General features: G+C 43.0%; 1 long non-coding RNA gene across 2 annotated transcripts in view; it reads right to left on the minus strand.

The window, feature by feature from the left end:
- The window catches only part of LOC126260101 (uncharacterized), a 106,388-nt gene that overhangs the window by 71,160 nt on the left and 11,871 nt on the right, over nucleotides 1-23,357 (minus strand). For both annotated transcript variants that reach the window (XR_007546602.1, XR_007546603.1), the window contains exon 3: nucleotides 11,081-11,159. This is a non-coding gene — a long non-coding RNA (uncharacterized LOC126260101). The remainder of the gene's footprint in view (nucleotides 1-11,080; nucleotides 11,160-23,357) is intronic.

Here is a 23,357-nt window from a genome sequence, read left to right on the forward strand (position 1 = left end):
GCTAACGCTAAAGGGCATAGTTTAATCAGGTTTCCTCCGTATCACGCTCATTTAAATCCGACTGAGACTATATGGGCCTGGGTGAAAAGTAATGTGTTAAAAAACAGCAAGAAATTTACTGTCAATGAGGCTGAAATGCTAACAAAAGAAACCACAGGAGTGGTCTTGGATTGTCAGCCGTACTGAGAAGGTAGTTGAGGGGAGAGATTTGTGAAGGACTATGATGAGTTTAAATTAATACGTAACTTCTCTTGTTGCCATGTTGAAATTGCTTCTTTTGCCAAGAGTGTCACTAAACATTCTAACGCAGCTGAAAAAGAAATTGCGACAGACTCCTGAAACAGTATTATATTAAAGCAGCAACTGAAGGCAATAGTTAATGAAAAAGCTCATAATCAGTATAAAAATCAACGTGTAACTTCTTCACTTACATTGTTGCAAGACCCACAGCAATTCCCGTTTCACAGGCTATAGATGGTCCATGAAAATTACATCATTTCTTTTAAAAAAACCTGTTTTTACATGGCTGTTGCAGTAAATATGGAAGTTTCACATATTAATCATATCGCAAAATACTCTCCTCTTTGCGTGTTATCATTTACCAAAACGTTTATAAAATAAAAGGGATTTGTGAATATTTCACTCCGGGTTTTTCACTGGAGCATGCGTTCGTGACAGCGCTATATACACACACCATTTTCTCGAGCCTGGAGAAAGATAGCGATATCTTTCCTAGTTTAAAGACTAATTCAGTATATTATCTACGTTTCATATGCAGCAACATACGACGTAACAAGTGCGAAACGCAAATTTACAGCGACCCTTATTATTCACACAAACTTTAAGAATTTCTTGCAGTAATTACACTCCTGGAAATTGAAATAAGAACACCGTGAATTCATTGTCCCAGGAAGGGGAAACTTTATTGACACATTCCTGGGGTCAGATACATCATATGATCACACTGACAGAACCACAGGCACATAGACACAGGCAACAGGCACAATGTCGGCACTAGTACAGTGTATATCCACCTTTCGCAGCAATGCAGGCTGCTATTCTCCCATGGAGACGATCGTAGAGATGCTGGATGTAGTCCTGTGGAACGGCTTGCCATGCCATTTCCACCTGGCGCCTCAGTTGGACCAGCGTTCGTGCTGGACATGCAGACCGCGTGAGACGACGCTTCATCCAGTCCCAAACATGCTCAATGGGGGACAGATCCGGAGATCTTGCTGGCCAGGGTAGTTGACTTACACCTTCTAGAGCACGTTGGGTGGCACGGGATACATGCGGACGTGCATTGTCCTGTTGGAACAGCAAGTTCCCTTGCCGGTCTAGGAATGGTAGAACGATGGGTTCGATGACGGTTTGGATGTACCGTGCACTATTCAGTGTCCCCTCGACGATCACCAGTGGTGTACGGCCAGTGTAGGAGATCGCTACCCACACCATGATGCCGGGTGTTGGCCCTGTGTGCCTCGGTCGTATGCAGTCCTGATTGTGGCGCTCACCTGCACGGCGCCAAATACGCATACGACCATCATTGGCACCAAGGCAGAAGCGACTCTCATCGCTGAAGACGACACGTCTCCATTCGTCCCTCCATTCACGCCTGTCGCGACGCCACTGGAGGCGGGCTGCACGATGTTGGGGCGTGAGCGGAAGACGGCCTAACGGTGTGCGGGACCGTAGCCCAGCTTCATGGAGACGGTTGCGAATGGTCCTCGCCGATACCCCAGGAGCAACAGTGTCCCTAATTTGCTGGGAAGTGGCGGTGCGGTCCCCTACGGCACTGCGTAGGATCCTACGGTCTTGGCGTGCATCCGTGCGTCGCTGCGGTCCGGTCCCAGGTCGACGGGCACGTGCACCTTCCGCCGACCACTGGCGACAACATCGATGTACTGTGGAGACCTCACGCCCCACGTGTTGAGCAATTCGGCGGTACGTCCACCCGGCCTCCCGCATGCCCACTATACGCCCTCGCTCAAAGTCCGTCAACTGTACATACGGTTCACGTCCACGCTGTCGCGGCATGCTACCAGTGTTAAAGACTGCGATGGAGCTCCGTATGCCACGGCAAACTGGCTGACACTGACGGCGGCGGTGCACAAATGCTGCGCAGCTAGCGCCATTCGACGGCCAACACCGCGGTTCCTGGTGTGTCCGCTGTGCCGTGCGTGTGATCATTGCTTGTACAGCCCTCTCGCAGTGTCCGGAGCAAGTATGGTGGGTCTGACACACCGGTGTCAATGTGTTCTTTTTTCCATTTCCAGGAGTGTATATCTAATACCGAAATATCTCAATAACTATGTCCATTCGCGATGATGATGATGAAATAAGCTGTAAGATGTGCGAGAATAAGAGTTTATTACCGAATAGTTTCTTCAAATTTGTTTGAATAAGATCGTAGATTGGCGGCTGCTAGTAACTCTGACAAGCGAGCGTGGCACACTCCGCGCCGAGTAGGCCTGGAGTTATCGTCACTTGCTGACGCTTTCAGCACACGCTGCCAACTACGCTTCCCTCGACACGCTCCGTACTACTGAACTGTCAAAAGTAGCGACTAATTTCAAACGCACTGTACTTAACAGCGTGTTGGTCCATCTCTAGAACGTTATACAGAAGCGATTCTGCATGGCATGGATTCTACTACAGTCCGATTAAAATTACCTGATAGTTGACATGTTTCACTTGCCGCTACAGTGTTGCCACAGCCTCTGCCGGCTACCCCTGGGTTATAGGCGACACACAAATACTGTTAATGTGTAACGCGGAGCAATGCTGAAAGTGACTGCCGCGAGGTATGACGGAAATCAGAGATGCTATGTCGACACCTGAGTTTAAGTGACCTATGACTGAAGTGCGGTACACGATAGGTTCTACAGCCCTTAATTTAAATCCATGTCCTAACCTAACCACATCTCGTGACGTGTAATGTATCCGAGGAAACGGCTATCAACAGTCTGCGGCAGAACTAAAATTACGATCGCTTTGTTCACGGCGTTTAAGACTAACCTGCACGACCAAATTCAGGGCAGAAAATTTTCATAATGTTTGTCAGCATAGCAATCTTCTGCAACAAAATTTCAGTTTTGGCGGTAAAAGCAAACTAATTTCTCGCTGTCATTCTTACCTGATAATAGTCTCACGCTGGCTACACGGGATGCCGCATTACGAACCGATGAGCAGTCTTGGTCGGCAGTTGATTCCCAATTACAGGTGACACAAGCAGGTTACAAACGAAGAAAGAATGGTATGCACAAAAAAGTAATACGATGATGAAAATGAAAGAACTACAAAGAAAAAATTACATTTAAACTAACTGAATAAAAATGATAAAGTCTTTTGATTAGACCTGGAAGAATAAAAATTTTCGCTGTATCTGACGAGATCCGAACTTTCGATCTTCTACACTCCAGCTTATACGCTAACCATTACGCTATGTCATTACACGTTAAACACTGTTGTATTTATGACTTTGGTCTCCTAGTCGCTGTAAGTCGTTGACAGCCTTCAAAAATTCGGCTATGTGCAATGTCGTGCGAAGCTTATCTAATGTAAGCCGACCTCTGTGGTAATAATAACTGTATGAATGACGCTGAATCGTGTGTTGTGCGAAAGGATCCAGTAGTTTTTGATTAGTATGTATGAAACGTGTGTATTTTATTAGCATCGTTGTGTGTGGTTTTTAGTGTGTTATCAAGTGTGATGAAATAAGAAGTCAAAACAGCTACAACGCGTGAAGTGTTAACTATCCCGTAATTTTAATCAGACCATAGAGCTCGGTAGGTTTCCAGAGGTACGTAGCCCATATGTAGACCCACGTCACTAATTTCCGCAAATTACAACCACGTGGTTTGCGAACGCGGAGCTGCGTCGTGGATATGTTTCATCAGGCTCAGATCAGGCGAATTTGGTGGCCAAAACATCAACGTGAGTTCGCTACCCCTATCTTTTGACGTCTTGCTGGTTGATGCCAACGCCAGCGGGAAGGACATCATGCATAAAGGATGCGGGTAGTTCGCAATAATGTTCACGTATCCCACTGCATTCATAGTGCCATCGATTAATACCACAGGTCACAAGGAAGCGTAAGTGAAAGTCCCCAAAGCGTAATACTGCTCTCACTAGCCTACGTCCGTGGCGTGTTGCATATTTTGAGCAGCCATTCGCCTGGATGACGTATCCGTACACGACCATCGACCTAGTGTAACAAGAAACGTGAATCATCCTGCAAGGCGACGCGTTTCCACTGACTCATGGTCCAATCTCGATGATGCCATACCGACTACAATAGTAATTGACGATGTCGTCGGGTGAACATGGGAACACGCGCGGGACGTCTGCTGCGGAGCCCTGTTCAACAACGGACGCTCAACTGTGTGCTTCGAAACACTTATGCCAGCATCTTACTTTGCCGTCACGTATGCCACAGATCGCTGCCTATACTGCTTCACAAGGCGGGCAAGCCTCCAGCCTCCATGTTCTGCGAAGAGGCGTAGACGACGAGTACCTTGACATCAACTCGTGGTTTCACCGTCCTTCAACCACTTTCCGTAGATGCCCACGACAGTAGCACGCCAACAGCCGACCAAGCTCCGCTTTTCCGAGAAGCTCGTTCTCGGGCGAGCCGCCGGATCATTACAATCTGCCCTTTGTGACAACGCTCGTGGTCTCGCGGTGGGCAGTAGTCACAATGCTTTGGCTCATCGGCGTATTTCGTGATTAAAAACGCAGTAGTACTGTCAAAGAAAATGTGGCTCTATGCGCCACGTAAAGCTATGGCAGCATACTGAGCGGAAGTTCACTGACTCTTCTCCATGACACGAGAGTGAATATTGTTGTTATTATTTTCTGTCACTCGTTCGGAACGCATTTCTTGATCATTTCGCATCCGTTGGCCATCTTCATACGTTGGCCGTCTTTTCGCCGGTCAAATGCCACCTGCTTAGTTTGTTTCAGCGGGACTCTGATTGCTCGTCGCCCCCTGGTAGGTCCGGAGAGGGCAGTTGGAAATCCAGAGTTACTCGGATACCCAATGTTACTCGCCAGCTAAGAGGATCGACTGAGCTGCTCTCGCTTGTAGTCTTGTAGCTATCGTGTAGAATACAAAAGCAGAGGGTCTTATGTTCGAATTGGAAGGCCATATGTTCGAGTCTCGACAGAACTTTTTCCTTGTTATAATTTTTTCGTCCGTAGTATGAAAGTACAGAAGCGAAAACGACCCCAAAAGCAGCGGACTGCGCCAGAAAAAAAATAGTAAGACAGTGCAGGGCGACTGCAGGGATGGCCCGTCGCAGACTGAGGGGAGCTGGTTAGGCTGTGTGCGCGGCCACCGGCTTCAGCCGCACCACTCGCCAGATCCTCTCTGAGGGCAGAGGCAGGGCGACAGCCGGTCTGATGGGCGTGCCTCGTGCAAACTAAATATTAGTTCTGTGTTTGTGTTGTTATCTGTGGAAGTTAAAATATTGATCCAGGGAGCGGGCGAGCGAGCAGTAGCAGCTGCGGCGAGAGGAGCGGCAACTCTTGACTACTACTCGCTAGCACCCGCGTACACTCCGACAGCCACCCCAAGCGTCCGCACGAACAGGCACACCCCTTGCCTCTCTCTCGTCCTGTCCTTTACTGTCTATCTACCTCTCTCTCTCTCGCTATCCCCGCCAGCTCTCCCGCCCCAGAATTTAACACACAATTACCAATCAAGAGATAGGAGCAAGAGCGTCCGCCATTGTTCTGACGGTGTGGCAGCGCGCCGTGCGGCGGGCTCGGGGTGGGGGGCGCCGCTGGTAGCGGCAGCACAGGCGGCGGCGGTGGCGGAGGAGGAGGAAAAGGATGATGATGACGGAGGTGGGGAAGGGAATAGGGAGGGAAGCGACGAGGCGCAGCGGCCGCCGCAGAACGGCAGCAGTAACCTGTATGTGAGACAGAGACACACAGGAGATGGCTGCACCGTACACCCCGTGACACCGCGCTCTGCAAAGCTCTGCTACGCTGGCCTACATCGAATGGATGACAGGCGGCAGCCCTAACTCTGCCTGCACTTAACCCCCCCCCCTCCCTCCCGCCACCGTCACCGCATGCAGAAAGACAGTTATCTCGAAGTAGTACACGCCAAAAGGAGGCACCTGTAGAGCCAAGTTTTTAGAATCACAAACCCGCAAGAATGTAAGAAAGCTGCATGGTAAAATTCGATTCACACTGGACATCAGTGGGACACAAGTACCAACACCATCAAAGGGAGGTGTGTTCATACTAGACAGAACATCAACATATTTCGAATAGCCCACTACAACTGGGTTTGTGTGGTGTAAAATGTCAGAATATAGTACCAGAATTAAGAAACTAACAATGACTGCATTTATTAATGACCAAAGCAAAATTCATAATGGTAGCTGTGAGGTGAATTAAAGAATACAAAAAGACACATCCAAACATTCCAAAACAGCAAGAAGAGAAGTACCAAATAACACAAAAAACAAATCCATTTTCTGCTCAACAGAGCTGACTTTTTCACTGGCAAAGTGACAGATTCTTCAATGAAAATTGTTTGACTGGTTTATGTTCTTATTTCTGCAAAATGTGGACACTTTTTCTTTGTATAGATATTGTACAACTTGTATAATTTTCACTTTCAGGTACCTGGGCTCTTTTCTGGAAGAACATTCACTGAAAATAGTAGCCCAACTCATCACAAAACATTAACTTCTGAAGTTTGCAGGCGACACTATTTTTTTGCCACCACCTTGCTTCCCAAGAAACCTTGCAGTGACATGCAGTTCTGCTCTGTCGCCGGTTAGAGTGAAAGGCACCGTTCAAAATGTACTGTGGAATATGTTGACATCCAGTATGAATTGACATTTAGATTGTGTTATCTTAAAAAAAAAAAAATGGCTCTGAGCACTATCTGAGGTCATCAATCCTCTAGAACTTAGAACTACTTAAACCTAACAAACCTGAGGCCATCACACACATCCATGACTGAGGCAGGATTCGAACCTGTGTTATCTTTATTAACTGAAAATTCTGTAGATGAGATTCATTGTGCAGAGGCTAGAAAATTCTTAAATATTTTGGTAAAATGTGTTGTAGCACACTTTCTAATCACACAACAATGGGCACATACCAGGTTACTTGAGTGTCCAGTAAACAAGAGATCCACTATTGCATTTCATTTGTTGCCGTATTTAAATAACATGAACTCTTGCTGTGCAGTTATACATCACAAAACACATTACATTCTTGTATGCACCTTGGAAATGATCATGCTGCAAACTTTCACATTTTTCAACAGTCAACAATGTTAATTTGCAGAAAATGGAGGGAATAGGCAAATAGCTCAAAATGTTTCTTAACTTTAAACTATGTTTTAGCAAATGTGAAAGTACTGTGTGCTGCAGTTGCCCTAGGACAACAAAAGCAGATATAATAGTATTTTTTAAGGAAAGAAACTTGAAAATAATTCCAGTTCTATCATAGCAGTTCACACAGTTATACTTTATTTTATGTCTGTGCTGTCACAACATATTATACTCAACCTAGATGAAAATAAACTATCACAAAAAATACAGAAAGAGCCACAAGACGCAAATAAATTGATCTATTCAAATTGTTGTGCCTTGAGGTTTCCAAGTCAAAGAGTCTTTATTCAAAACCTCAAGAGGAAAAGGAAGAAACGAAGATGTGATATTACAAAAAGTTTATAGAGAACACTGGGTAGGCTTTCATATAAAGTTAGAAACAAAATAAATGTCTCTTCTTTTACAAACTGCATTAGATTCTTATGAGTTTATCCATTCTCTCACTCTGGTGAATTATGTGTGGTATTTCCTCTGTAGTTTCACAAATAGGAAAGACTACTTGCAAACAGAAAATTTTTGTGTAATGTATGAGCCTGACAAACACTGTATTAGCCTTGGCCTTAGTGCAGATGTAATTAATCACAAACTTTTAAATTTACATTATTTGTTTCCTCCATCCGCAGAACTTGAACCAATATTTTTTTCTTCAAAAACACGGAATTTCCCTGTCCAGCCATTATTTATTAAAGTATTGCTCTCCTACTTATATCGCCAGCCAGGTTCAATATTATAGCATTAGGTGGAGTTCCCACTGCAAATTTTTCAGCCCACTGCTTTCCCTTCCGACATCTATTGCACAAACTGATGCACGAGTAAAAACGAATGAAAGTGTTGACCTTACTCAGTAATTTAAAAAAATTCACATATATTTGCATAGCACTCCTCCCCCCTCTTGTCATATTTTCATGAGCCCAATTATCACTTGACAGAAGGTCTCATCACAAATGAGTAAGTTTGAGGAAAAAAGGATTTGAGCACGGAGGGGAGGTGGTCATTTATGCCATTTTTTGAAATGTTACTGTCACATGTGTAATTGCTGTACCTTCAAGAGTAACACACAATAAAAAAGGGCCAAGCTTCAAGATTTATTTTTCATATTTACTTTAGTTCTTTGATAGATTACAAATTTTAAAACTACGACAGAAAGCATACCTATACTCCCAAGAAAGAAAGGTTCAAGGTGAGTTACTGAGCAATTTCTTCCCCTTGAGCTTCCAAAATTTCTTAGTCCCACAACAAATGTGACATATATGCAGCAGAATTACAGCAAACTACAAAACCTAACAAGTACATGCACGATATGTCAATGTAATCATACTGGCTCAGCCGTTCATGACAGCAGCTGTTACATTCTTTAATGTTTCTTTCGAAATAATTCTAGAAATTGACAACAGAAGGCAGCACCAGTCAAGTGGCAGGTTGCAAGACATGCCTACATTGTTCTCATATGAAATCGATCCAGCTTTCAAGTGATAGGTGGCTCACGTGTCAAGAAAATTGGAGCCCAACCTATACTCAGGTGCAGCCTTTTTAACATAAAAGTTTCGCCCCGAGCTATGCTAGGGCTTGGTCTCCAAAATGTTAAAGGAAATGTTTGGTAACAGCACACACTGATACCAAAATTGCACTATATAACACATGTCTGTTGCATTTAAAATAAAAAGAAATTTGGACACTATATAGTAACCAGTTGCAGTAGTATTAAAAATTGGATATAAATAGAAAATATGAGAACTGTTTCACATCCAGATAACATGTCTAATGCTTGAACTGCGTGATTCTCTCCTTCTGAACTGCAAACTGTGGCTCTCTCCAAGCAGTACCAGTACATTTGTAACTAGTACTGGTAAGCCACCACAAACCAAAATTATTGCCCGACACTTTTTTCATTTATAAATTAATGAAAAGACATACCATACACAATGAGATTTCATAACATAAAGCATCCTTTCTCATGTGTACTAGTGTTATATGAAAATAATAAGTTCTGGCAAAGTGTTAATGTGTATTATTTCTGTATATAATAAATTACTGGCTGTCTGCATTAACTTGGGCATTTCACCTATTGTTACTTGCATACACATAATAAATAAATTATAATTTTCAGTCATGAAGTTTTAAATGTCTCATCTTTCGGGTGACAACAGTAATTAATGCTTCTGACACACAAACAGTGTGTTAATCATATGTGCCTTTTTGTATTCCAGCCACATTATGAAAGTGTGAAAAGTTGAATCTGCAGATGAACAGTCAAAACAAAAATGCCATACAATATTGGAATATACTGCAACAGTAATATCTAATCACATTTGTAGGCCAAATGCCATTACAAAGGTAACACAAAATTCTTTCAAAATTTTGTGAACAGTTTCAATGAGGCTGACAGGCTTCTCTCTTTTCTGAACTACTTATACTTTGATGTGCTTTTAAATGTTTGTCATTACCTTTCTACAGCTAATCTATAAACCCTGATTTTTTTGATACTCTGTCTTTTTCTCAGTATTAGATAGGATCTGACACTGACAATTCTGCAGCCACAATCTGAAGGTTCTCTATGATTGTAGACATTATTTCTCTCTGTACATATACTTTAGATCTTTATTTCAATTGTCTCATTCTGTTTAAACTTGACTTTATGCCAACGGCACAAATGTGGAACAAGTAACAAATTCCCCTATTTACAGACAAGCAATCAGATTGGAGATATTGTTTCCTTACGCTAACTAACAGAACAGATTCTGCACATGAAATACAATGAAATTTAATCTTGTTCATGTTTGTCAATGGCGTAGTACTGGCGGATGTGGGGAAAAAGGGAGGAGAGGGAGACAGAATTTTATATTGAACTGCATGTGTGCATTAAAAAGTACATATAAAATGTTGATCTAGAAAATTTATTCTTTTATTTATATAAAGTTTCAAACAAATATCAGACAACATTTAGTAATCCATACAGTTTAAGGATACGACTGCCAACTTTTAATGCATATGTACTACTTTTTTTTTGGAAGTAGTACTAAATGATAGGCCTACGCCAAAGTAAGGTACGCATAGTTCAATAACTTATATAAAAGGAAGAATTATGGAGGGCAAGGGGAACGAGGGCTGGAAGACAGTTAGAAGAGGTGAAATAACAGCGGCAGTGTTAGTAGCATGTCTAAGATCTGTACAACTCAGTGAACTTCACACAGTGCAATGAGGCTGCCATGAAATGCTGGTGTAATTTCAATTTCATGTTACCCCACAAATGTTTTAAATATGTGAGCCAAACAGTGTTTCAAATAAACGTGCAGCTACTTGCAAGGGAGTTGCACAGCCCTTTTGCATTGTAATAAAAGCATTCCATTTTTGCATGTTTTCCACAAATTAAACTCTGTGCAAAAGTTGAGGGAACATCTGAAATGGACATAATTTCAAATGCTACATAAGACTTTAACCAGAAGTAGATTCCAGAATGAAACATCACTGTAATAGCTACTTCTGCAGAAGTCCATCCTCCTCAAAAGTAGACTTATTCATTATTAGTACTTGTTCTGGAATTACGCAATGGTTTACTATGAGAAATAAGTTTCTTCACATAAAGTTACTATGGAAATCAGATATCTCTCATTTGTGAGTGAACGAATCACTGCCTTCTTTAACAAGAAGCAAATTATTTGAATATGATTTTAGAACAGAAGTTGAAATAGCACATCACATGATGCACAGTGGTTACTTACCACAACAGGCAGGAACCCCCTTACAAGCAAGTGAGGTTAAGAAAATGTTCACTTTTATGATGCTAAAAGTTTGTGGCAGCTGAAAATATAAAAATATTGTTTCAGAAAAGTATCCTGAGTGAATACAATTTCTAATTTTAGGTAACTGAAAAGGACATTGAGAAATTAATGCACTCTGATAACACAAATATCAAAGACCTAACAGCACTGTTAGACAAACCCATATTGTTATTTATATCTACATTTTCCTAGTTTGACATCTATACTGAATTATGAAAACTGGACACTTCATGCAGACTGTTCTTGTATATTGATGTGCCTACTAAAACATCTGATAACTATTACAGTATATATGATATTGTGACTATCTACCTTCTCATTAGTTATTTCCTTTCATTAATGCTAATTTTAATTTCAATAAATGTCAAATGTGTGGACTGAACTGTTATGTAAGTCTCATATCCTTAGACATAGCTGGAGATAACAAAGCTCACATTTTTAAGTTCTGGTGATACACAAAACTAACCCAGAATGGGAAATATTTTCTCCCCATATCCCCTGAAATCTACCAATAACAAGCATGCGCACTACCTTAAATTTACTTATTACCAGTATTCAATTTTGCTTGTGTCTCAGTATTCCCACTAAAATCATCTCCTTCCTTTGACTTTTGAGGACATTTTACCTGTCATAGCACTGTCCACATCACAGCAACTTCAGCATCAAATGTCATGAATTTGCTTGGCAGAACATTATGACCACCGGCCTACTATTGATATAAACCTATGCAGGGGATAGCAGTGTCACCTGGCGAGGGATGATTGCTAGTGCACAGTGCACCACGATGTTGATGTGTAGAATGGGGAAGACGTGTGATCCATCTGAGTTTCAGCGAGGGCAGATTGAGATGGGCCGAGGCTCAGTACAAGCATTTCAGAAATTCATGACTTGTTGGGTGTTTGAAGAGTGCTCTGGTGAGTGTCTTCAACACACGGCAAGACCAAGGTGAAACTGCATTCAGATGTTTTAGGGTTGGGTGGCTGCCCATTGTCACAAATGTTGGACATTATAGGCTGGGCAGACTGGTTAAACAGAACAGGCAGTGAACTGTGGCAGAACTAACATTAGACTTTAATGCTAGGCAGAGTACAAGTGTATCGGAACACAAAGTGCACTGAATACTCCTAACGATGGACCTCCTCAGCCGACGACCCATCCAATGCCAATGTTAACACCATGTCAATGGCAACTATAACTGAAATCGGGGTGTGATCATTGGCACTGGACGCTGGTGCAATGGCAGAGCATTGCACAGTCTGACAAATCCCGATACCTTCTTCCTGTCAATGAGAGGGTGAGAATCCGCCGTCTTCCACGGCAACAGCTCTTTGACACCTGTACTGCAGGAGGGAGACAAACTGCCGACAACTCCTTTACGCTCTGAAGAACATTCATGTGGGCATCCAAGGGTCTGGAGGAGCTTGTGCAAGGCACCATGATGGACAAGGAGTATTGTACACTGGTTGCAGACCATGTACATCTCCTCAAAACGATCATGTCTCCTGGCGGCAGCGTCATTTTTCAATAAGACAATGTACCGTGTCACAAGGCCAGGAGTGTGGTGGAGTAGTTTGAGGAACACAGTGGTGAGTTCCAATTTATGTACTGGCCATCCCCCACCCCAGTTCTCCAGATAGGAACCCAATCGAACAAAGCCGGGATGTGAATATATGTGGCGCTAGAGCACACTGCCGCCCCCTCCTCCCCCACCTAGAATTTATGGGAATTAGGTGACCTGTGTGTGTGTGTGTGTGTGTGTGTGTGTGTGTGTGTGTGTGTGTGCAGATGTGGTGCACAATCCCTCCAACAATCTACCAAGCCATCATTGCTTCCGTGCCATGACGTGCCGCTGTTACCCATGCCAAAGATGGACATACATAAGGCAGGTGGTCATTATGTTCTGGCTGGTGAGTGTATATCTTAAGATTGATTCAAAGAATACAACAGAGCAGCAAAAGGAGCCACTACTACTTTGATGCACCTGTGTAGACTTCACCATCATCATGATGCTCACTTACAACATGATAAAATACAAATTTAAAAATACATGGTGGACTTTCAAAACAGCCACTGTGGGAAATGATTCTCTCCCTTTAGAAGCAAACTGACTGGTTCTACAGGTGCCACTAAGTTCTGCCATGTACAAATCTCGGATGATCTCATTGCTTGGAAATGATTTACGAAATCTTTTCTGTTGATAGTGCACTTTTGGGCATTCAGCCAGCTGTTGATTTCATTTTACATGAAATATTTCAATGACTAACCCAATCACCTTCTTCAGGTACTGCACGCTGTGCTATTACATGGATTCACTGCCCTGATTTCAACCAGACTGGAAACTATTGTTGGTGCCATGCTGCTATTTATGGTCAAGTTAGACTCCTGGCAGCCACATTGATGTTTATTTGTTTTTCAGAACCTGCACTGTTATTCCATGAAACATATTCTCTCTGTACTTTTCAGCTCTGGTGATTCAGATGTCTGGTGAGCTGTTAATAAACTGAGTGCCAAACAGCATAACTTGTTTGAACTGAAACATCCCCAATTTATTAGGTTTTCTAGCATCTTGAAGATGATGATGCTGTAATTATGACCAATAATGTAAACTGTTGCCTTCCCTGTCCTCTCCCCCTCAGAAGATGACTGTGTGAAAACTACAAGACATACAGAAAAATGACGTACATCATAGCAAAGAGCATCTCTGCAAGTTATTCACCACGATGTGGTTGCACCATTAAGCTGCTGTGTCAGAATATGTAGACAAATCATCTGTTCCATGTTGTCACATCGAATTCTGCAGATCAGAAACTGAATTAACAGATTTACAAAGCTAGTAGTCACTTCAGAAAAACTTGGGAGAGATGCTCTATCCACTGGTGTGTGTCTATTTTCTGTATCTCCTGTAGTTTTCAGTCACCTTCTGAACCCCCAATCCCTGGAGGGAATTACGAATAACCCTGAATTTTGTTTCAAGTTTGTCTTAATAAGATAGTTGACACTTTCTTATAGTCCACAGTAGTATTGCTCTGCATATACCAGAAGGTGGCCATCTTATGAGATGATTCCTTTTTTTACATGTCGTATTCTGTCAGTTCTGTCACACAGGAGATGTGGAATGAGTCAAGTTATACACTAACAGGCATGAACCACCACTGCTGGCTACTTCTGTGAAGTACACTAACAACATATTATGACTAGCACTAATCTATGCAGACTGATGGTTATGGTAATTCGCCTGTTTTGAGATGTTAGGAGAAAAACAGCTACTTTGAAAAAAGCTGTTGCTCCTCCTCCTATACTGCCCAACTGCTACTACTATCTAACACTTCAAACAAAGCATTTTAACTGTACACAAATACACTGCCAATATAGTGGCAGTATCACGATCTACAGCATGTCTGCTGATTTCGGAATGTGTGCCTCTGGAAGTTAACACGTTTGTTGATGAAATAATCTGGCAGTCTGTATGCTAGTGAAGTACTTAGTCGTCAGATAGAGAAGCCACCTCTATATCTAAACCTACAGTACCAACCAATGCTCACATGAAATTCAGTCTCTAGTATGTTTAAGGTCTTTGCAACTTCCAAGGTCATTAACTGGATTCTTTGTTGTGGGATAGGCCGGTATTACACTATCAAATTTCTTTGTCAAAGATTTGATCAAAGATGTGATCCAATATTCCGTCCAATATATTTGACAAAGATCTTTGACGTAGCGCTACAAGGGGTATTACACTGTCATCAAATTTTTCGTCAAAGTTCAAGATGGCTGACAACAACTTGTTATTAACCGCAGCAGTTCTACGTACTCCAATTGCATTGTGTGCACATGCGGAAAAGAAGTGGGGGGAAAAAATGGAACCATACATACGAGGTTGACAGTCTTAAAAGTCCTGGGATTACAAGATAATAAATTCAGCTGGGAGGAGCACACCACAGAACTGCAGAAACGCCTTAACAAATCTGTATTTGCAATTCGAGTGTTAGCAGACATAGGCAACATAAAAATGAAAAAGCTTGCATACTTTCATTCCATAATGTCATATGGGATAATATTTTGGGGTAAATCTTGAAGTCAAACAAAAGTTTTCAAGGTCCAAAAGCGTGTAATACGTATTATTTGTGGAGTAAATTCACGGACCTCCTGCAGAAACCTCTTCAAAGAACTGGGTATACTAACTACTGCCTCTCAGTATATTTACTTCTTAATAAAATTTGTCGTAAATAATATATCTCTTTTTCCAACAAACAATCAGTTCATACATACAATACCAGGAACAAAAATGATCTGCACAAGGACTTAAAAGCACTTACTTTAATTCAAAAAGGGGTCCACTACTCAGGAACACTCATCTTCAATAATTTGCCAGGAAACATAAAAAATTTAGTTAGAAATAAAGAACAGTTTATCAGTTTAAAAGGAGCCTGAAAGACTTACTACTGGCCAACTCCTTCTACTCCATTGGCGAAATTTTTAATAGAAACAAATGTTGTATTGTATTTATTCATACTATTAGTATTTTTATTTCAGCTTAAAAAAATCGACATGTTCCACATCCACGAGGATCTCCTCAGCACGGATCTATGGAACGAAAAACTAATCTAATCTGGGTGAAGCCGTGGGTTTTACGACGACACGATGAAAGCATTCAACAAAACTTTTTACGTGAGCTTACAGTGGAAGACGTCAAGTCGTACATCAATTACTTAAGAATGGATGAGCATACATTTCTGTATGTGCTCAATGAAGTGTATCCTCTTACCACAAAGCAAAATTTTCACTTAAGAACTGCTACATCTTCAGAAGACAGGCTCACTATAACACTCCGATTCCTTGCTACAGGAGAGGGTTATGTTAGGTTAAGTTAAGTCAGGTTAGGTCTCCAATCTTCTTAATCTATTTTTGTATTCAGTCACTATATCTCATAAACATCAACAGTCAAAGATGTTTATGTTGTTAGCTTATATATAATGATTAATTTTGAAATTCTATTGATACTGTTACTCCTTTCAAACAAAGGAGTGAGCACTACAGTATCAGTATGTTGAAGGGTTATGCAGATCAGCCACATACTAATGTTTTGTGGCAGAATTATGGGAAAAAGCGTTGCTTATTTTTGGCCCAATGTGGTATTTCTCTGGGGTGGTGCTAAATGGTGAGTCTTTGGTAGTTCAAGTGGAGGATTGGTTATTGTTGCCAGTCTTCTGTTACCATGCACTTTGCGCAAGCTTCAGCAACGGCTCTCAGGCATGTGGAACACTGTGTTGCAGAGCATGAGAATCTTGGCTTAACTGCTAAGATTATGAAGGTGACGTAAATTCCCTTAAAATTAAATCAAGAAAGTTCAGTGTCATGGTTATGGTACACACAGCTATGTAGAACTTTGAGTGGAAATGAATTTCCTATCTGCTCATAAGAATATAAATGATTGTTTCCCTGACAAATAATAATAATAATAAACCTCTGTAGGATCATTCTATAGTCTAACACAGCTCAGAAGCAGACTATGGGCAATACGAGACCTAAACAGAAGTAAATGCTTCAAGTAATGCGGTTTTTTAATTGTGACTAGAGAAGCCTGGGGTGGGACTGAGAGGTGCCGTGAGGCATTTATGTTTGTAGCAGTCAACGTATGAAATGTGTACTTCAGTTGTGGCCTATGGGTGCATCCTGGATAGGAACTCCAGCCCAATTACTGGGTCTTTGGTTTCTATCTGCACTGCTGATTGTTGACCGTGATCTCTGCTCTATATCATTCGTTTAGACTTCTAGTGCCCTTATTATTGTTTTTCATGTGAACTGAATGGCAATCTCTCTGTAATCTTGTTGTAGGTTTACTGGAACCGAGTTTAGATGTGAGACAAATTTTGGTAGAAAATTCTTCCTGCGAAGCTGCACAAATGCAAAAGACCAAATTGCTTAATTATGTTCAGTTACAGTCCTGATTTCATTTTGAATCTATGCTCAAATGTTATGGTGAATATAAACACACAGGAGCCTAAGGAACAGTCTGAAGAAAGGGACATCACCGAAGTGAAAAGTGTAATGAATAGGATAAATCAATGAGCCCAAGAACGATTTTTTTTCTTTGACCATTATTACATTCAGCAATGATGTATATTTGTGAAAAATGTTACGTTGCATTACACTGTGGAGTCCACATTATACTTCACGTTCTCCTTCTACTGGCAAAGTAAGTTCAAAGGCTGGAGGAAAAGGAGTAGTTTTCATTTCATACCAGAAACAGAACACCTTGTTAGCTTTAGTGATGTTACCTTAAATTCATGTTGAATGGACAATTAATATTGCACTGACACCAATTTCAGATATGCATGCAAAATATCAGTTTAATCAAATAACAGGAAGTGAAGTATGTATTTATTAAGCAGTTAATAGCACAGAAATGATTGTAAATGAGTGAAATGAATATAACCTTATTGAAGGTGAGAAGGTGGGGGTTGATTGCAATGAATTTCCTTCATGCTGAAGGGTAGACAAGCTACCAATCCTCTGCACAATCCTCATTTACATGGAGGACTTTTGAGTAACACTGAAATTTTCTTCCTTATTTAGATTTACAAGAAATTTCTTGCTTGCCATCAGGCAATATGTGTGCTAACCTGAAACAAGTAATACTTCTACAGTTGTATTCTGCAAACAATGTGAAGCGCATGGCAGAGGGTACTTCTCACTGTACCAAACATAGGCTGAATTTCCAGTTCCATTTGCATATGGAGTGCAGGACAGATGGTCATTTAAATGTTTCAGTGTGCACTGTAATTGGTCTAATTTTGTTTCTGCTGTCTCTACATAAGTAATATATGGGGGCTGTAGTGTATTTCTACATTTTTCACTTAATGTGGAGTCTTTAGAATTTCTAAGCAGTCTTTCACAAAGCAGTTTAGTGGTTTTTTTTTTTTTTTTTTTTTTTTTGGGGGGGGGGGGGGGAGCAAAACGGCTACAGTCATTAACAACCATTCTGTGGCTTATGGAAGGGTAAAAAAAATTTGGAAGTCAGCAGCAATTGGAGCGAAATTCAAAACGTGGGGAAACTAAAAAACAGAAGGAAAGCTTATAAAACCACTATAGAAAAGGGGGGGGGGGGGTGTTTTCCCCAAAAAGCGCTTCAAATGACTGACATCATCTCAATGACACTGATAAACTCAAGGACGTGATCGGCTGAGCGCATGTCATCTGCTAAAATGGAAGTTATAACAGGCGACAACTGTAAACGGGCACGTAGCAGAGTAAAGTAGGGGCACTGAAGTAAAATGTGTCTCACAGTCCACAGTTGAGAGCAGTGGGGGCAAAGCGGGGGAGGATCGCCACTTAAAAGATGTCAATGGCTAAAAAGACAGTGCCCTATGCGGAGTCTAGTTAAAATTACCACCTTCCAATGACGAGTTCGGGAGGAAGAGGTCCAAGCACAGGGAAGAGCTTTCACGTCCCGCAGTTTATTATTGGGAAGTGTAGACCAATGTGCGTGCCATAAAAGAGCAGCACGACAACATAAGACACTCTGTAGATCGGCAAAGGGAACCATGCGAACAGCGGGCTGAGGAAAAGAGACTGCAGCCTCAGCTGCTATATTGGCCGCCTCGTTTCCACAGATACCAAGGTGTCCTGGGATCCTGAGGAACGCCACAGAGACGTCCCCCAAGTGGCAAGTGGAGGCAGTCCTGAATCTGGTGGACCAGAGGGTGGGCAGAGTAACGAGCTTGGAGACTGAGGAGAGAGCTGAGCGAATCTCAGTATATAATATACTGTATTAGCTGATGGCAACAGATGTATTGGACAGCCTGGAGAACAGCATAAGGCTCCGCAGTAAAAACTGAAACTGGTTGGGAAGCCGAAATCTATTAGGGGTGTTGAGAACAATATAGGCACTCCCAACACCAAATGATGTTTTTGAGCCGTCAGTGTAAATGAATGTGGCATCCTTCATTTGTGCGCATAGAGCAGAAAGTGCCTGACAATAAACAAGAGAAGGGGTACCATCCTTGGTAAGCTGACAAAGATCACAGAGCAGGCAGGTCTGGGGGCGGATCCAACGCGGTGCTGTACCCCCAGTTGTCAAGAAAGTTTTAGGAAAGTGGAAGTAAACAGAATGTAGCAGTAGATGGAAGCGGACTCCCAGTGGCAGTAGAGAGGAAGGGCAGCCTGCATACCCTGAATCCAAGGAGGCATAAAAAAAAAGGTCATGGGCCAGATTAGCAGGCATGGAAGACAGATGGCTAGCACGACGACTCAGAAGGACAGCTTGCCGATTGGACAGCGGAGGTTCAGCAGTCTCAGCATAAAGGCTTTCCACAGGGCTGGTGTAAAAAGCTCCATACTCTACACGCAAACTACGGTAGTGGATAGAGTCAAGACGCAAAAGAATAAACGGTCGAGCAGAGTAGTAAACTATGCATCCATAGTCCAATTTCGAGCACACTAAGGCACGATATAGGCAGAGAAGGACCACTCGGTCGACTCCCCACGAGGTACCATTCAGAACACGGAGGGTGTTGATGGATCGCAGGCAGCAAGCCGAAAGATAGGAAACGTGGAAAGACCAGCACAGTTTTCTGTAGATGTAGGGAAGGCGGAAGAAACTCCGCATGACGCCAAAAAAAAAGGTCTTACTGGGGGAAAAGCGGAAGCTGGTTTTGGTGCTCCAAGAGTGGAGGCGATTGAGACATCCTTGAAGATGTCGTTCAAGAAGGCTGGTCCATTGAGAGCTGTAGCAGATTGCAAAATCATCCACAAAGAGGGAGCCAGAGACATTGGGAAGGAGACAATCCATAATTGGATTCATGGCGATGGCAATCAGTACAACGCTTAGCACAGAGCCCTAGGACACCCCGTTTTCTTGGGAGAAAGTATGGGAGAGAATAGTGTTCATCTGCACTTTAAATGTGTGCTGTCATAAATTCATGAATAAAAAGGGGTGGCCGATCTTCAAAGCCCCAAGACAACAGTGTGTGGAGGATGCCTGTCCTCTAACAGGTATTGTATGCTCTCTCCAGATCAAAAAATATTGCTACCATTTGGCGTTTGCTGAGAAAATTGTTCATGATATAAGTGGAGAGAGCAACAAGATGGTCAACTGCAGAACGATGCTTTCAGAAACCACATTGGGCAGGTGTTAAAAGGCTTCAGGACTCCAGCCACCAAGCTAAACGACATTTCACCATACGCTTCAAAACCTTACAAACACTACTCGTGAGAGAAATGGGGCGATAGCTAGATGGGAGATGTTTGTCCTTTCCAGGTTTCGGAACAGGAACAACTATAGCTTCCTGCCATCTTCAGGGAAAAGTACTGTCAGTCCAAATTCGATTATAAAGGCAAAGGAGGTAACCCAGACTATGGTATGATAAATGCAGCAGCATTTGGACGTGGACACTATCCGGTCCTGGGGCGGAAGATTGAGAAGAAGAGAGTGCTTGTTGGAGTTCCCGCATGGAAAGAACAATATTATAGCTTTCGCTATTTTGAGAGGAGAAAGCAAGAGGTTGCACTTCCGCAGCACGTTTCTTCGGGAGAAAGGCTGGCGGGTATTTTGAAGAGCTCGAAATCTCAGTGAAGTGTTGACCCAATGAGTTAGAAACTGTGACTGGGTCCACTAAGATATCACGCACGACAGTGAGCCCAGAGATCAGGGAGAAACTAGGCACGCCAGATAACTGTCGAATTCGACTCCAAACTTCTGAGGAGGGAATGAAGGTGTTAAAAGAGCTAGTAAAGAATTCCCAACTTGCCTTCTTGCTATTGCGGATGACACAATGTCATCGCGCACGTAACTGCTTAAAGCGGATACAGTTGGCCAAAGTATGATGGTGGCAAAAAACGCGTACAGCAAGTCTCCCCTTGCCTATCGTGTCACGGCACGCCTCATTCCACCAAGGAACTGGGGAGCGTCGGGGTAAATTGGAGGTGCGAGGTATTGAATGTTCCGCGGCTGTAAGAATAACTTCTGTAACATGAGTGACCTGATCATTGACACTAGGAAAGTGACGGTCATTGAATGTCAGTAGAGACGAAAAAAGTGTCCAATCAGCTTGGGCAAACTTCCAGTGTCTCGGGCAGTTGTGGCTACAATTGAAGGACACATGGAAAATGGTCACTCGAGTGCGTATCAGCAAGAGTGAACCATTCAAAGTGCCGAGCTAGCTGAACAGTACCGACCAAAAAGCCCAAACGAGAGAAATTTGTCGTGGAGGCAGACAAAAATGTAGGTTCCCCAGTGTTGAGGCAAACAAGATCCACTTGGTAGAAGAGGTCAATCAACAGAGAGCCTCGTGGACAAGGATGCGGAGATCTCCAAAGTGGGTGGTGAGCACTGAAGTCCCCAACCAGCAAATGGGGGGGCGGGGGGGCTGACCAAGGAGATGAAAGAGATCAGCTCTTGCCATCGGTGTGGAGATGGAATGTATATGGTACAAAGAGAGAAGGTGTATCCAGAAAGGGAAAGACGGACAGCAACAGCTTGGAAGGAACTGTTTAAGGGGGTTGGGTGATAATGGACAGTATCATGGAGAAGAATCCTAAGTCCCCCATGTGCTGGAGTGCCATCAACAGAAAGGAGATCAAACCGGATTGTCTGGAAATGAGGGAAAACAAAGCGATTGTGGGAACGCAGTTTTGTTTCCTGAAGACAGAAGATGACCGGCGAGTAGGATCGTAAGAGGATCAACAATTCATCCCAACTGATTCTAATGCCGCGGATATTCCAATGGATAATGGACATAGGGTGGACAGAAAAGGGAAGAATCTTACCATGGTTTCTCTCAACTCAGCAAGCGCTGAGAGCCGGCGGCCGACAGCGTGGCATAGCATTCAGCCAAAGGCAGAAGATCCTGATCCATAGGTTGTTCGGGGGCAGCTCCTGCCACTAGCGATTGGCCAGTTGATTGGCCGCCAGCAGTGCGCCTTGGCGACACGGAAGACGGACAAAGGCGGTTACCTACAGGTGGCACTGTAGATGAGACACGCCGTGGCGGAGAAGAAGAGGAATTTGGTTTTTTACGAGCCTTCTTGGAAATGGGATGATGAGATGAGGGAGGAATCGATGGTTGTGAAGTCGGGGTACATAAAAAATCTTCGTGAGTAGGCTCTTTTTTGGAAGTCCTGGTGTCTGATCTTGGGGCTCGTGATTTAGCAGGAGCCGATAAAGCGTGAGCCATAGACTGAGCAGGTGATTGTGGGGAGGTTGACCGTGGCACTAAAGGTGAGATCACAAGCCTGTGTGGCTGCCTCCTTAGTAGGCCGAGGAGATGGAAGAACAGTGCTATATTTACCTGCTGGGGGCACAGTGGGATTTTGACTTGTGAATAACTTACGAGCAGCAAATGTAGACGCCTTTCCCTTCACTCTGATTTCCTAAATAACCCGTTCATCTTTGAAAATGGCGCAATCTCTAGAGGAAGCAGTGTGGTCGCCCATACAGTGTACAACGAAGGGATGGAGGTGAACAAGCACCCTCATGGGCATCCTTGCCACACTTAACACATTTGGCCGGATTAGAACACGACTGGCTGGTATGATTAAAGCGCTGACACGGATAGCAACGTGTAGGGTTGAGGATGTAAGGACGAACTGAAATTATCTCATAGCCCGCTTTAATGTTCGATAGAAGTTGAACTCTGTCAAATGTCAAGAAGATAGTATGGCTTGATAGCAAGTCCTTGTCAACCCTTTTCATGACTCGATGTACAGCCATTACACCCTGGTCAGACAGGTAGTTTTGAATTTCCTCATTGGACAATCCGTCGGGTGAGCTTGTATAAACCATGCTGCATGATGAATTTAAAGTGCGGTGCCCTTCTACCTGGCAGCAGTGGAGTTCGCAGCAATTTTTGTGCCTGGAGGGCACTGACTGTTTCTAACAACAAGGTGCCATTTCGTAATTGGGAACAAGACTTTACAGGACCTGCAATTGCATTTCTGAATAATGAAAGGGTTGACTGTGGAGAAGTCTTGACCTTCGTCCAACCGAGAAACAGCAAGGTACTGTGGCACTGATGGAAGAATTGTCCGTGGCTGAGACTCAACTAACTTTCGCCTGTGAGCAGAAATTGTAGATGTAGAGAAAACCATTGCCGAAGTATCCCCCATGATTACCGGCACCTCCAATGGCGCACTCCTTCCTTGTGGGGGCCCTCTCTGAGGGCACTCCCGCCTTAGGTGACTGTTCACACCTCCCGAGAAACGGACGGAGGGACCAATCAGC

Source organism: Schistocerca nitens, chromosome 5 (genome assembly GCF_023898315.1).
Source record: "Schistocerca nitens isolate TAMUIC-IGC-003100 chromosome 5, iqSchNite1.1, whole genome shotgun sequence".
Taxonomy (NCBI): Eukaryota; Metazoa; Arthropoda; class Insecta; order Orthoptera; family Acrididae; genus Schistocerca; species Schistocerca nitens.